This window comes from Aquila chrysaetos, chromosome 1 (genome assembly GCF_900496995.4).
Source record: "Aquila chrysaetos chrysaetos chromosome 1, bAquChr1.4, whole genome shotgun sequence".
NCBI lineage: Eukaryota > Metazoa > Chordata > Aves > Accipitriformes > Accipitridae > Aquila > Aquila chrysaetos.
In genome coordinates, this window is record NC_044004.1 from 78500729 (window position 1) to 78511725 (window position 10997).

Genomic DNA, 10997 nt, shown 5'->3' on the forward strand with positions numbered 1-10997 from the left:
CGAATGCATTCAGACAAATTTTGGTTCCTATTTCATTGTCTAGCAATGACATGTATGTGCTGACATTATGTGCTGTGACACTTGATTCATGGAGATACATTAACTGAAAGTAAATTAGCCAGCCTGTCACAGAAGTGATCGTCATTATCTTTAGCCAGGTAGAAAACAACTCCCAAACCCTTAAAAGCACAAAATTCAATTGCTTCTGTGTACTGTTGATCCTGGCACTTTCAATATGCATTCAGTTAAATGCCCTAAACCAATTTATTCATAAGGATTATACCCTGGAATCTGCCTGTACCTTTTAATCTTTGTTTTTGCAGATATATGTCCTTCTGTAAATTTTATTTTTGGGGATAGCAGGTGGTAACACGAATAAAAGCAGCAGAAGTGTGCTAGCATGAGCCTTTTGCTGCTTAGCACATTGTGCTACCCTTTCTAGCTGGAGTTATGCAAAACAATAAAAAGGAAGAATAATGATTTAATATTCTAATTGAAAGAAAGAAATGACTCATTCAGAGCAAGCTGATCTAATTTAGAATAATACAGGTTGTGTGAAATTAATCACACCTAACTAAACCATGGTGCAATAGCATCTTAGCAGGGTCACCAGTCACAACAATATTAAAGAACGCTTAAAAGATACGCAGGTTATAACCAAAGAGCCTGATTATCATTCACACAAGCCCCACAGTGCGTGTGCCTGGCCATATTAAGGGGCTTGTGATTTACCCCTACTTGAATACTGTGCGGATTGTTTAAAGTAGAGTGGTGTACAGGGGATTTAATAAACTGATTTTTTTTCTCCTTTCTGAAATATTGTGATCATCTTTAAAGTAGAAAACTGCTGTCAATCAGACTGAACATCTAGGGGATAGAATGTGTTTTTATTTTGGAGTTTAGAGGGATGGATCCAGCTGCTATTCAAATCATAGTAAAGTAGCAATCACCCAGATCAAAAAGGGTAGGATTAGCCATTTGCTGAGATTTTTGTAAGTGGTGGTGTACACTGCCTTTCACTGAGACTAGTACTTGTTAAGTGATCAGATGGTTTTTGAAAATTTAGTCCATGGCTTTCATAGAAGTGTGATTGTTTTAATTACCTTCTCAAGAGAAAGTGCAGATTAATCACAGCAGGGTGACTTTTATATGAAAAAAAAGCTTGAGAGTCTAATTCTAATTTCACCAAAAAGAATAAGAAATATTTTATCTCCAGGTGGGCAGCCTTTATCTCTATCTGTGGATTTGCCCTGAAAGTTCTTTTGTGAAAGGTAACTATGGGGCCAAGCAATACTACCAAATTTTGTTAATACTTTTATGTTGATCTCCCCTAGTTATTTCTGTTGCTGTCTCTTTGCAAGATTTCTTATTCTGTTCATCAGCTTTTTTCCAGCTGACAGCAACACTGTCTTGCATTTGAAGTGGTTATTTTTTTCCTTTTTATATCCTTTGTAACTTGTAAAAGGATTTTTAAAGGGTTGCAAATATTGATCTTACATAGAAAAATTCAACAAATAGAAATGAATATGCCATCTTCTGTTTAACTGTTACTTTTGGCATTTGGTCCAACAGGAGTTAGGATTTTTAAGTCTTTTTGCGAGACGAGGGTAAAAAGGGAGTCATTAAATTGCTTTGCTCCAGAGTATGGAATATCGAGCCTTTAAAGCTTCTAAAATGTCAGAGCATATATTAACTATTTTTTTCCAGTATCTTTTCAGAAAGCAAAAGCCATTCTACAAGATGTAGCAGCTACAAAGCATGAAATCCACTATCCTAAAGCAAAATATGGATCATTGCAATGACCTATGACAAGTGAACTGTGCTGAACTCCTAGGAGTAACAAAATTATTGCCTAGCCACGGATGGACATGGGTGGCATGTTTCCTACAGTCCACTGTCAGTGTGGCATGGCATTTGGTAACTATTCCCAGCGTGGCATGGCATTTGGTAACTATTCCCAGCATCAGAGTACAAAAGGCAGAATAATCTGCCAGTTATTGAACCCTGCTGCAGATCTCAAGCTCTTTTGGTGAGCTGGGTGCATGTGCTGCAGCATGGCTTCCTAGAAGACAGCAGCTGTTGGCTTGAGCTTTTAAGTGAGAAGTAATGGAAATGTTATCTTGCATCTGAGGTGCCTTATCATCCATTGAGTCCTCTCATATCCAGAATGGGACAGACTCTCTTCCCTCTCTGGAAATTATTGAATTATGGGGAGTAGAGTCTTGTTCCACTCTCTTCAGATGAAATAATGGAAACATTTCTGTTTGCAGTTGGCTGTTGCCAAATTTTTCCCCTGGAAAGGGCACATTCATTGGACGGGCTACTTACGGATGGCAATTTCCAGTATTTGTTTTCTGGCATCTGGTATGAGGTGATTTCTGTAGGCTGAGCTCTATGAACTGTGTTTAGTATTGATTCCATCAGCTCTGCTGATACTTAACAGGAGCAGGGTGAAGCGCTGAGGGAGAGAAAATGCATGTGTTAATATTTTTTCTTTGCCCATTGCTGGTGGTAGGGTGTCTGCTGCAGAGGACTGATGTATTACATGGAAGAGAGGGTAGATTTTGAGTCTTAAGGCAGGACTCTTACTGGAGCTGACAGAGGACAGGTCTTCAGTTTTCAGCCTGTGCCTCTTCTGAAACATCCAGTGCCTGCAGTTCATGATTGCTGCAGTAGCAAGACAAATAACCAAAGTGGGTAAGGCAGGCTAGAGGGCCACCTTGACCTTTGTTTGGCTTTTTAAAATTATGCCCCTGAGCTCCTCTTTGATAACCTGAGGTGACCCAACAAGAAAGATAATTGATCTGTATTTTTCAATTTCAGAGTTTGGTGCTTGACCACATGTATCTGGAGCAGCCCAAGTAAGATTTCCTCTCAAGCTGGTGTAAGTGTATTTTTGAGGACTCAGACCTGTGGAAGACTTTTGATGGGCTTGAATTTCTTGCACAGCTCAAACAGCAGGGAGGCAGGATTGGCATAAAAATGCAAGTATTTGAACTTGAAACGAGGTGGCTGAGACCTTTCTTTAATGCAGTTGGAGTTAATTTGGAGCAGCCTAGAAATTCCACAGAGTATTCCTATGGGTCTAATAGACTTTCATTAGTGGTGGGGTTACTCTTGGCTAGATCACAAGCTGACTTGTTTTCCACCAATTGCCTGTATGATCAATGGGTCATTAGCCCACACTAATTTGTCTATTAACAGGGTTTTAGAACTTATTATTTTGGGACTGAGTTTGCTTCTTAAAGACAGGGCCAGACCATGGATCATCAACATCATATGCTACTTGTAATTATTCACAAAGCACTCGGGCAACTTGAGCTTCAGTGCATCATATTGGCAGCTGCCTGTTAAGGAAAATTAGTGTATGTGCCTGACCACTGACGCACCGTTGTGAGGCTGTGGAGGTTGTGTTTGGGACTCTAACTTCGGGCACGGTTTAGAGTTTTCATGAACTTTTTCTCCTTCGTGTCTATTATCAAACTGTGTTTATTACCTTTTCTTTTATAGCTTTTACTAATTATCTAGTGACACCTGATACAAATGCAAAGCACAAGAAAATGGACTTAGTTTTCAATAAGCTTTTCAAAAGATGATTAGTGAATCAGTAAGTTTTCACTTGGCAAGAAGGTAGGATCCTAGTATCTTGCTTACAGAAGTTTAATGAGCTCATTTCACTTTTTAAAGTACATTTTCTAACATAAATTTCTCTTTCAGAAATCATTTAGGGTCATTTCTATAACTGAATACTTGACATATAAACTGCAGCATTATATTCTTTAGGAAAGACCTTTCCCTGAGATGTATTCGATACTTGAAAATGAGTGACTGAAATTTTGTCCGACAGTCATTATAGGTCAAACAGCTTAAATCTCTACTTGACAACATCAAATTAATGGTTATAAATAGAAACATTTAAAATTATTGAGAGCATTACAGTATGATAATCCTCATATAGAGAAGTATTTTAATAATATTCCATTCACCAAACCATGACTGTAACTTAAATTTTAAAAGTTAATGACAGTTCTAATAAGCGCTTTCTTCCAAAATGGTACAGTTTCCCTTGTCAGTCCCTGTAACACCATATTCTGCATTTCCCTGGAGAGGCTTAGATCCAAAGATTCCCTCAGTTTTTACTTGGCATCTAGGACTGATTCTGTTTTTTTGTGATAAATGGCTCTTTACTTGAGAAGGAAAAAAGAGAAGATACTGTAGTACAGACATTTAATACAATGTTTTGCAAATGACAAGGCTGAATACTAGTAACAATAGAAAGAAAGAGAGACAATTAGAATTGGACTATCAGGAAATGAAGGTACTTTTATATTTTGTTTCTTGAATAAAAGTGTGAAAATTACCCTGTCTGCTCTTAGGTGGAGAATTCATTCCTGTGCAAGCTGAATAGAAGGCTAACAGCTAAAAGTTGTGCAAGGTAATAGGTCTTTTCTAAGTAGATGAGGCTTTGTGTGACAGTCAAAAAAGTCTTAAAAAATAGTACAAAAATGATGACTTAAAGTGAAAGAACAAGCAAGAGGTATTCAGGATTTCTGATATATTTAGGGCTGACCAGACAGCTAGCTGAAACATTTTAGATGAAAGAAAATATTTACTATTGGAATCCTTTCACCATAATTGTAAATGAGGTTTACATGAGGTTTAGAACTGATTTTTGAATACAAGTCATATGGAAATCATTGAAAGAAATGAAAAGGACATGAGGGCTACAAGGACTGAGGATATTTGCATCATGGTGCTGTCCCCATTGTTTCCTGACGTTCATTACAACTGATCTAAGGACAACAGAAACAGCTTTGTGTCTGGCCATGGTGAAAACTGTTGAGCAATTTGTGACTATTTCTAATGAATGGGACCGGGGCAGGGTTTAGACTTGATATTGAATCAGAAGATGAGGAAATTTAATTTCACATTGGGGGAAACTGCAGCAGTTGATGACTGGTGACAAAAAGTAGCTGGTTTTCTCTGTATGTGAATAAAAGAGAATACCAGTTGGAATTGTCTCAGGGAAGAGAAAAGATTTAGAGAAATGAGGGTGGATGAACTGCTGCTCATTACACGCATGTGGAAGGAACTTAAAAACCTAATCAATATCCAGCTTAGCATTTTGGCATGTATATGAATGATACTTGCACATTTGTACATAATCACTACTTAATTTTTTAGATTAAAACCACTCTTCAAATAAAAAACAGTAAGTTAAATAATATATCTATTTTTTTAAGTTGTGGAGCTGTTGACTGTCTTCTTTTTTTGCTTCATTTGCATGACAAGAGAGAATAGGGGAGGAAAGGAAGGAGAGTAGAAGAAAACAAATACCTTTAAATTCTTTCCTTTGAGCATTCTGCTTGCTGCAGCTTGTTTTTGATTCCACAAGTTCCTCACTAAACATTTCTGGATGACAAATGGCAGGAGAAGTCAAAGTGTCTAAAAGAGTAAGTCCTAGTCCAGCACAGACTTTGTTAGAAAAGCCTTCATTTTTGGTAGGAAGAAAACCCAGGAAGGAGCCTGAGGGAAGATTGTCAGAAAGTGGGGTAAAAAGTAAATGGAGGGGTCACATGCATTGGGACCTATTAGAAATGTCTTCTTTTGAGGGAAGGGATCAATTTCGCAAGATGATTTTAAAAGGCTCTCGCTCAATGAATCGATTTCTGTGCCAGCTGTACAACATGAGCGGCTAGGGTACAGGGCAGAGGATAGAAACTGCAAGTCAAATAATGTCAAAACAACCTTAGCAACAAAGTCTTGGTTAGGGTGAATAAGAACCTGCACTGGGGTTGGTTGCTACTTTTTCCATAAGACATAAAGTTAGTCTCCATGTTAATTCTTTAAGATGCATAGGTGTTACAGCTGCATGGTTCCATGGTGAATTGTTGGTGTATCTGCAGTCCTTGGCAGGGTACACAGGGGAGTTATGCCAGGTGTGCAGCAGCTGCCTGACTGAGCACCCTGCATTCTGGAGACACAGGTTGCGTAGCACGCCACTGTGACAGGCAGTGCTGGATCTGTGGTTCCTTTTCAAAGACAGGACTAGTGAGGCTGGGTTTCCCCGAGCTTAAACAAAGACACTCATGCATGTAGCAGTTCTCATTTAATCGCTGTATCATATATGACTAGTAAGCTCTATGGGGCTGTAAGGTTTGTCTCGCACACACACCTGTGTAGGCACTGTACATTAACATCACTGACAGATGGGGCTGGGTTATAAAACTAAGTGGGCATCACTAAATCTAGAGGTGTGCATGAACCCAACCATGGAGACAAAAGGCTCCACAAGAATAAAGATTTTCAGCCAGCAGTGTTTATCAGCAGAGTCACACAGTATGAGACAAAACATTTTGGAGTTAGCCCACACACTAGGTTAACGTAATTTATTTTCTGTTCAACCATTCCAACATACTTTACAACTGTGTGCAACTTTATTTTAGATATTGATGCTTTTCTTAATAAATATTGTTTTGTGGAAGCTGCCTGTCATCACAAGCGATGGAAAGTAAAGCATGAAGGAGGAAGATGAGACAATAGCCAGAGATAGGCATACACTGATAAGACCAACCTTGAGCTGTATCCTCAGTTACCGACTAAGATTCTAGTCCAATTAGTGTCGAGTTTTCCCTTATCTAAGAGAATTTACAGTTTGTTTGTCTAAATGTATAAAAGCATGTAAGCCTAAAGATGAGGATTTAGCCTCAGTGCTGTCCCCAAACATATGTTCTCAATAAACAGCAAATGCTCTAACTAAATTTATGTTTCAAAGGCTCCTTTGACAATTTTAATAGCTACTTTATTTTTGACTTAACCTAAAATTACCGAATGATGCTGGTAAGCTGTTCTGTTCCTTTGAAGAATGATCCTAAAATCTGTGGTACTAATATGGCTTGGAGGTCAGTGGATCCCCAACATATCTACCAAAGGATCCAAGGCTAATAAGGTTTACTAGTCATTAGTTGCAGTGGCTGTTTAAAAGTTGGTAACATGGATCTGAAAGGAATTCTCTCTTCTAAAGGCTTTCGAAATGTTAATGGAGTGAAAGAGGAGGAGGAAAGGGATTCTTTCTGTTAGTAGTTTTGTCATCTATTTCTTTTGTCTGAACTAGACAATGTGAATAGAGATTTGGAAGGAAAAGTTTGTTTTAAAATTCCTGTTTTACGATTACACAATAAGTATGTGCTTTCTCAATGTTCAAAATGTGTGCCATTCACAGTTTTTACAAACTTCCTGCTCAGTTTACAAAATTTATGCAAAACAATGTATGCACATTGTTGTTGGCTTTTTTTCACAGCAGCCATACATGGATCTTATTGCTTGCTATTAAAAGGGAAACAGACTGGAATTATAGCTTCTTTTAGCTTTGTAAGAAAAAAGGTTACCACCTGTGCACAAACTTACTGGCAGTATTTTTCAGTCTGCAGAAAATTCACTGTCCTTTTTGAATGAGAATAAAGTGTCATACTGATGAATCATCTAGGCCAAAAAAAAAAAAAAAAGCATACGGTGGCATGAAGAAATGAGTGTTTTTGACAGAGTGCAATCTGGTACAAGTCATATTTCACCACTTTGTATGCTTATCAGTCTGTAGGTTTGTGACAAAAGAATATATAATTTCTTTGAAGTCCAAGTGAAATTACTGGCAAACCCAAGACTTGATCAGTGTTCAAGTTGCAAGGTTGTTTCACTGGGATTCTAGATATAGAAGTAAAAGATTTCTAGCCATTTAATTAGTAGGAAGCTTAATTTTTTCAGTTAAGAAAAATGCAGTGTTTCAGTATAGTCATTTATTTGTTAGAATATTTTGGTTTTTTCACACCCTGCTTTATATTTGTAAATGTATCAGTTTCACAAATAATAATCAGAGGAACAGAAAAGTGCCTTGTAATTTATTATCTATAAAGGTGTGTACAGGTGAATAATAGTCTTTATTTTATAGCACACTACAGCTTCTCAAATTTAGAACAGAGATTAATTTGTTAAGTATTACAAAGATTATGTAAAGGCATGACCTATGTCCCATTGATGTAAATATCAAAACTCTATAGACTTCAATGGAAACAGAAGTAGATTTGGAGGTAGATGATAAAAGATATGGAAACATCATTAAAAACTGAAAAAAAAGTCATGCAGGAGGATACAAGATATGTATATATCTATATTTTGGCAAGTGAGGCAGGACTGAAGTTGCTCAAATCTGCAAATTAAGGAAGTCAATTAAGGGAAAAGAAATCTGTTTCAAAAGGCTGCTTTATACCTCTTCTGTTAAGAACCAAGGCAGGACTGCCTTCTTACACGTGCATACGCTCTCTTTCCAGTTCTAGAGAAAACACGTTTACACGACGGGTCATTTTACCGAAGAGCTGAATGACAGTAGGGAGAGTCAGAGCAGCCCCATATTGCTTTGCTTTGTGGACTGCAGGAAGCAGCAGGAGCCGGCAATGGCCACAGGGTGCAGGATAAGGCAGAACACTAGTTGCCTGCCCTGAAAAGTAAGAAACACTTTTCCCTACCTACCAATCATTTGTAGCCCAGGGAAGCAGAGAAGTAATTTCAGTAGGTTTTAGATGAGGTCACCTTTTGTAACTCAACCCTTTTTACTCCAAATATAATTTTATTCAAGGAGCTGGGTAATGCGATTACTAGTGATTTCCCATATCACTTGTACGATGTCCACGCTGTTATTGCTTCAGCCAAGAGGACTGATGATGCTCATAGAGAATGAAAGTTTCTGTAAATCCTACATTTATCTTCTCCATGTGGGTAAATATTCAAGACAAATGTTATCTGTAAAATTATCTGCATCGTGCCCTTCTTTGCATGCAAAAACCAGCTAAATCTGCAGCAGATGTAATGGCACACTTCCATAGCCTACAGCTTCAAGATTTGTTTATATTATGTAGATTAACCATTCAGACGTTTTTAATTTTTAATGCTGTTTGATTACTTGTAATGAGCAATCATAGTAATAAAATAAGGATAGATGCAAAACAAATGTCCATATTAACCATAAACCCTGATTATTTGCAGTATTTAGGTGAGAGCTTATTCCCATTTTTTAAGTTCTTGATAACCTTGGATGCTTTTGCAATGAACAACACAACACTGCAGTCCACGGTGACAAAGACTGGCCTTCTCCACATTTGGCCCTTCTTTATTTAGAATAGAAATGACATCTGCTGAAATGCATTTGGTTGGTTTGTTAACAGAAGAGCTGCTAAATGAGGTTTCTGTTACTAACACAATGGGCGGGGAGAAGAGGCAAAAGGAAAAAGAGGTATAGGAAAGGGTGTCTGAACAGAGTACATGAAGGTGGCTTTAGGGTACACTTGGTGTAGTTAGTGTATGGTCCAAGGGAAGGTGCTGGGAAGATTGAACCCAAAAGAAGTCTGTCTGCACTATGGAGCATAAACCTAGCAGGATCATTATAGGACTAAAAGAGCGAGCTTTTCTAGCCAACAAGGCAGGCCTAAGAGAAGGTGAAAGGGGCTGTCTGAATGTTGGGAACTAAGTTGGTCTGATGAGCGTTTGTCTTCCAGAACAAGGCTTGGAAAGCCTGTCAGAGAGACAGCCTGATTACATTGGTCTCAAGAGGAAAACACAGGGCCATACTGCACGAAGGAAGGGTGACAAAAGGGCCCTTTCACTATAGAATAAGAAGAATCTTAATTCTTTGCCATAGAACTATATATTAAAAGAGGTTTGTCAGCATTTGGAGGGGTGACTTGTGCAGATTGGAATACATACATAACAGCACAGGCACTGGAACTTCTCTCCATTGATTTTCACTTAACGCAAGTATTTTCTTTCAAAGATGACACAAAATATCTTTGCTCTTGTTGAGAACCTTCATTTTGCTGAGAACGACTTGGTAGTGAACTCCTCCCTCTCCAGTTTTCCTTGGCAAGCCAGCAACGTAATACCTAATAAATAGACAGCTTTTGCTAGACTTTTCTTCATTCTGTTTTATACTTCCCTGGTACAGGTAAAGATGTACCCAGGGCACGGAGCACCTTTTCTGTACAATTTTGCAGCATTCTCCTAAGTGATGTTGTTTTCTTATGAAACATCTATTACTGTGGGGAGGGGGAGTTGTTGCCAGAACAGTTTTCCATATTATTGCCTTCTCTGGATCCTTTTCAATAATATATTACGTGACTGATGAAAAACAAGTTGTTGCTATTAAATGTATTATCATACAGTACAAAGAGGGTATGCCTGCGCTAGTGAGAAAGCTGTGCTGTGCAATTTAAAACAGGTTGGATGACAAATCAATGCATATTTTCAACTTGACCTCTCCATTAGGCCTTAACTCTCATTATTATCCACATTTAAATTGCAGTGGCATTTTCTCGACGACTAGCTGTTGCAGCCAGTTAGCTAAGCGCACCTTAGTAGCCTATGTAACCTTACCTAAGTAGCCTAGCCAGCTAGGTTGAGCGGGATGGGATTCTGTCAAGCCTCCTCCAGCAAGAGTGGTTGTACTGCTGGTGAACGTCTGCCAGGGAAAGGAATCTTCAGGAGCCTCCTGGGATCTCAGTGAGCTCAATGGCCAAAACTTTGGAAAATCGCTTTTCCGTTTGAGCTTTGGCTCATCATCACGCGAGGGCCTGCAGCGGCATTGGCACAGAGGGGGCTGCAAGGGCAGATAAAATACCCCCACTGCCTCGTTTGGGCTGGGCACGGACCAGCGGCAGCGTGACACGCTGCGGGTGGCACGAGTCTCCCCTCACGCAGAAGTGCACGGACCCGCTACACCACCTCTTTTATTTCCCTCTCGGCCTGATCCGAACGTGAGGAGAGGTTGAGCTCGGTAGTTTCAGCTCCCGCCTTGGGCATTTCGAGCCTCCGCTGGGCAGACGCCCGCCGCGAACGACGGGTTCCCGAGGGGTTGGCGGGGCAGGGCTGTGAGGGGCGCCGGGCGCTGCCTCAGGCGCCGAGCAGCACGCGCCCTTGGGAGACCCCCCTCGCGGGGCAGAAAACCGTTTAAC